Genomic DNA, 5,715 nt, shown 5'->3' on the forward strand with positions numbered 1-5,715 from the left:
GAGCCAACTGTTTCAGCTGCATAACCCCACCACCTTTCTGTGAAGGATCATATCCACTCATCGTATGAGTTTTCCCTTTGGCCTCTGTCAGACAAGGTTCATAGACATTTTAGGGTAAACCTTTCTATCCAGTGAGTGCTCACCCATCATATTCAAGTTATTCCAAGGTACCGTGAGAGAGTTCCCATTTTCTGGTGAAGCCCCTCCCACATCGGTCTATGACGCCCCTATCATCTTATGAAACACTCTAACAGACCCAACAGCAAATGGATAACCCAATTTTATGATGTGTTTCCTCATTACTGAAGGACCCATCATCGTGCTAATGAGGGAAGGCCTTTAGAGAGTTCATCACATGAATCTCCCTATCATATGCACTCATATTGCTGGAGGGAACAAAAAATATGCCCTATTTAATTTAGGTCAAACCAAAGTGGCTCCCACTGACTTTTGCAAAGTCAGATTTCTGGTGGCCCAATTCGGCTAGGGTTTTCGTACGCGACCCCTTTCAGGGTTATGAGGCACACCACAAAGGGAACCATCATCGTGCTAATGACGGAAGGCCTTTAGAGAGCTCATCACATGAATCTCCCTATCATATGCACTCATATTGCTGGAGGGAACAAAAAATATGCCCTATTTAATTTAGGTCAAACCAAAGTGGCTCCCACTGACTTTTGCAAAGTCAGATTTCTGGTGGCCCAATTCGGCTAGGGTTTTCGTACGCGACCCCTTTCAGGGTTATGAGGCACACCACAAAGGGAAGGAGTCATACAATGACCCAAGGGACACCATGGCAATGATGTGCAATCATCCATGGTGTGCGCAAGTGCCACTATCGAATCATCATGGGCCAAGTGCTTATGGCCCATGGTCGCAACACATCATACATCCATACATTGAAATGGAAGAATTGATCCAATCAATTACTCACTGTAGAGCCCATTAATCAGCCCATTTAAAATCCACAACATTAACAATTAACATTATCTAGGTATATGGGCTGAATCGTAGTTAGTAGTTCGGCCCATATAGCTTTCACACAAAATGGGCTTTTGCAGTTTTAACTCCTTAAAACTAGGTTTTACAGGTTGGGCCGAATTGGTTCTTCCAATTAAAGATTGGTTTCAGACCTGAAAGGGGAAGAAACCAAGGCTGAAAACTGCCCCTTTCAATCCCTAGATTCGGTCCAAACAATTTTGGTCCAATCTGGTCCGAAATGGTCCAAAACCAATTTTTAATTCAAGAAACAATTCAAGAAAGATCTAAAATTAATATTTCTGATTTTAGACAATGACAAATCAGATATGGACTGTTCGTACCACCTGCAAAACAGAGGTTACTAACCAGAGTTGCAGTTTCATAAACTGCAAAACGTAGAATGCGATATCACGATCTGTAAATCTCCAGCGCCACCGCCATCTTCAATCAAGAAAATAAAGAAAATAGAAAGCTAATTTCTATTAATTAATTACAATCTTGATTGTATCCTATACATTCAGTCTAGAAAAAAAAATATTATACAGACCGAATAGAATAGAAACTACAAAAAATTGCACAAACTATCTGTGCCAAATCTGCACTTCGATCTCCATGTACGAACAGCCCATTTAAATCCAGAAATAAATTAAGAACATTTCCAAATAAATTTCAGATTTATCAAAATTAATTTCAGATCAATCGCCCACATCCAGAAATAATTTCTTGGAATAAAACTCAATCTGTGCAAATCCGGGTAGAACACCTTCTGCCCATTTGCGCAGGTTCAGATCTTATTTTATTTGATCCAAGATTCGAACCTCGTGCTCTGATACCCCTGAAAGAATGGTAAGATCCATCATATGGACGCCAAAAAGGTTGCGGAATGGGTGGGAATTTCAAAAATTTCTTGCCATTCTTCGAACTGGGAATCATATTCCCTGAATTTTCTAGGATTAATCTTGAACCAAAACCAAACCAGTTCTGAACCAAAAGAGAAGGGAAGGGATATACCTGATCCGGAGAAGCAGTATCTACCAACGTCGGTGTTCACGCCCAAAGAAAAATCCCAAGAATTGCTCCCACTAAAGATGACACAGTGATGATGGAGCAGAACCAGCAGTGTTCGTCCCACGAACCAGGTTCTTCTGAAGAACTTGATGGAGGCAATGAGCACCACACACAATCAAGAACTTTTCTTGATCTTCCCTCACAGAGAACTTGAACTAGCAGTAGATGGCGGTTGCTGCTGAGGAGAAGGCTAGAGAAGAAGGCTGTTTTTTTTTCTCTAGGGTTTCTGAGATCTTATCTCTAGAATGCAGTGTAATCTGCGAATTCCCTCAAGGTTCGAATTCTTGTAATTCGAATAAGGGTTTCTCCTCTTTCTTAGTGGTCAAGAAACCTCCTAATCCCATTAGGAGTTATCCTAATCCAAATCTGTATTTGGATAAGAAGTCTTCTTAATCCTATCTGCAGATTAGATCAACCCACTCCTGATCTTATCAGGAGGTTACCAGATTCAAATCCTAATTTGAATTTGGTCTCCATGAGTGGATAGGATAAGACCCAATCCTTTTGTCATGACCTAACCTCAGATCTGCCCCTTTAACTGACTGATCAAATCAGCCCATTTTGAAATGGGCTTTAGGCCCAATATGTATCAAGTGTTCAATAGGCTTCCAACCTGTTGCCTAGTTGGGCTTCTTTGTATGGCGTGGGACCCAAGCATTGATCTACACATCAGCCAGATGGGTTTGGCCCAGCCTCTGTTACAAGGCCTAGCCGAATTCACTAGAAAGCCTAGTGAACCCCTTGAGCCCATCACATGGACTCTATGGGCCCAACACTTACACTAAGTAGTCCCTGGGCCAAGCCATCTTATAAAAACCCAGGGACTGTGGGCAGATGCGAGATTAGCCCATCAGGTATAACCCTAAATGGCCTTACACTTAACCTCTCTACTCATAATGATCAAACACTACCTGACAAGAGAGGACCACTCCCTCGGCTGCAAGGAACAGTGTTGCACTCTCTACTCATATGGATCCTAGGAATTAAAACCATTTGCAAACATTTTGAAACCATGCATATCTATATATATCTTATATATAAATTTTGCAAAACAAAATTCCAACGATTGAAATCAACTGCTGGCAGTTTGGTTTCCGTCAGAGAGAGTGCATCCCCGATCATTACCTTTGTCTGACAAAGGGGCTGATCCTGTCATTATGATCACCCATTCAGATAAATTCTCAGACTGTCCCAATATACCCAAGTTTTGACCCCCTCTGAGGATCTCACTGATTGGCATATCAAAGACAGCCTAATCCGACAATTAGTGCAGTATCATAATCGAGTCTAGGGGTCAGGTGTAACTTTCCAGTTTTGCCCATCAATCTCCAAGGTCCAGGGCAATACTGGAAATCCGGTCCAATTGAAAGATTCAAGTAATCATACACTGCATGTGCCTTGGGTCTCACCCTAGTGGCTGAGATAGGCCACCCCAACATTTGGCAGCACACCAGTGTCAGCTTTGGTAGGATAAATCTCCCTAGACTTATCCAACGGCTGTGAACAATTTAAAATAACACGAGTCTCATTAAGTGTTCAGTTTTAGGGTCTTACACAGAAACATACTACACAACATGAATCAAACATGCACTTTATTCATTTATATTAAATATCAAAAATACATCAAAACTGATTGGAGCTAAGGGCATACAAAACTGTCTAACTTTCGCTTAACATACAATCACATGTGGATATGGGCCCAATATATTAAAACAGAAGTTATTTACAAAATAATATACTATTTTTATTTCCATATGGGCCCCCAAAAGATATGGTCTACTCTATTTAATCCTTGGAGATATATGAGCCCTAAGGGGATTTTTCATAACCACGGTGAACTCCATTTTCTCAGACAAATCGATTTCTTCTCCATCGCCAGCCGTCCACTCAAAATCCCTGATCAAATTGGCTACAAAATACTCGAGATGAAGCAAGGCCAATCCAAGAGCAGGACAGATCCTCCTTCCAGCACCAAACGGCATCATCTTAATCTTCCTGGTCCCCGTTATATCAAGCACTTCCCCTGCATCAACGTCACCGGTCAAGAACCTCTCCGGCTTGAACTCCATCGGGTCCTTCCACACTTTTGGGTCCCATCCCAGGTCCGCTACCGTGAAATTCACCGTGGCGTTCTTCGGTATGACATACCCATCTATGGTGATGTCCTCTGTGACTGCGTGTGGTAGCACGAAGTGTCCAGGTGGGTGCCTTCTCAGACCCTCTAATACTACTGCCTTCAGATATGGCATCTTCTGCAGATCTTCCTCTTTGATCTCTTCGCCGGATTTTACCACTCCTTCGATCTCTGAGACCAGCTTTGCTTGGATGTGTGGATGCTTCACCAGATTCGCCATGATCCACTGCAACGCGGTGGATGTTGTATCAGTGCCCGCGTTTAGAAACTCCGAGCACAAGGTCACCATCTCTTCCTCCGTCAGCTTTCTTCCTCCATCTGGGAGTTGAAGGCTGAGCAGCGTATCGACGTAGCAGAGGATGGATTCGCCCTTCTGGTTTTTCTTCTCTTGCTCTTGCCGGGCTCTGATTAGAGGAATGAGAACGCTTTCTTGGTTGTGCCGGAGCTGATAGAGCTCCTCCCACTTCTTTCGGAACACAATCTTTCCCAATCTTGGCATGAAAGCTAGCACGTTGAATCGACCGAAACTGGTTATAAGCTTCCTATGAACGGATTCGACTTCCTTGATAACCTTCTCGTCGAGCTTTTCTCCGAAGCACATGAGCACCAACAAGCAGAACATGGCGTGCTGGAAGTGATCCATGACGCGAACGGGTTGTCCGGAATTGGCTTGTTCTCTGAGCTTGTTGGTCAGTATCTCCAAAACCCAGATGCGGGCGTTTCCGTAAGACTTAATCCGTGAAGGGTGGAGGATCTCGTGGGTAAGATTACGTCGGAAGAGGTGCCAGAGGGGGCCATAGGCGCCTGCACTGATGTTGTGTTGGTTGCTGGTAATGACGCGTCTGGGTGCGAGAGCTGGAGGCCGATCGGCGAAGGTGGAGCCGTGCTGGATGAGGGCTTTGTGAGCGAGGTCGTGGTTGGCGATGAAGATAGCTGGGCGGAAGCCAATTTGAAGCTTGATGATGGGGCCGTACTTGGTGCGTAGATTGCGAACACTGGTTTCAATATCATAGAAGGATTTGCGAATCCATAAGAAGTCGCCTATGATGGGGAAGTAAAGGGACCTGGTGGGAGCTTATTGTGGTTGTGGTTGAGGGAGAGTAGATCCAGGAGGGATTTCAGTGCTGCAGAGATGCAGAGAGAGGCGAGGATGATGAACCAAATCTCCATCGGAGGCTGACAACACGATTTCTGATTAAGTTTCTGTTGAAATGAATTGGATGGACAATTAATTTATACCCCAAAATTCCCATTTGCAAGTGTTTTGATACGTAGATTTTAATTAGTGTTTGAGAATTGAGAGAGAGACTAAGAGAGATATTTACGTGTTCATCATGTCACATCCTCGGGGGTTTCTGGATAGGTGTCTTGGTTCAATGGGTGGAGAAGGTATGATAAGCCCTTATAAAGAATTATAGGAATTTGATCCGTCCAGAATTATGGGCCCTCGTTTCGTAATAACTTATAAATCAAAACAAATAAACATTAGTCAAACTATTGGAAGAAGGGAAATTGCAAGGAAATTGGTACGA

The 5,715-nt window shown here is 43.4% G+C and overlaps 1 pseudogene across 1 annotated transcript; it reads right to left on the reverse strand.

Annotated features, from left to right (window-relative positions):
- Positions 1–3,624: 3,624 nt before the first annotated feature.
- LOC104590872 (cytochrome P450 89A2 pseudogene) lies at positions 3,625–5,492 on the reverse strand (annotated as a pseudogene). Its single transcript, XR_016082174.1, has one exon. The product of XR_016082174.1 is annotated as a cytochrome P450 89A2 pseudogene (transcript).
- Positions 5,493–5,715: the final 223 nt, after the last annotated feature.

This window comes from Nelumbo nucifera, chromosome 2 (assembly GCF_055504915.1).
Source record: "Nelumbo nucifera cultivar China Antique chromosome 2, China Antique-T2T, whole genome shotgun sequence".
Taxonomy (NCBI): Eukaryota; Viridiplantae; Streptophyta; class Magnoliopsida; order Proteales; family Nelumbonaceae; genus Nelumbo; species Nelumbo nucifera.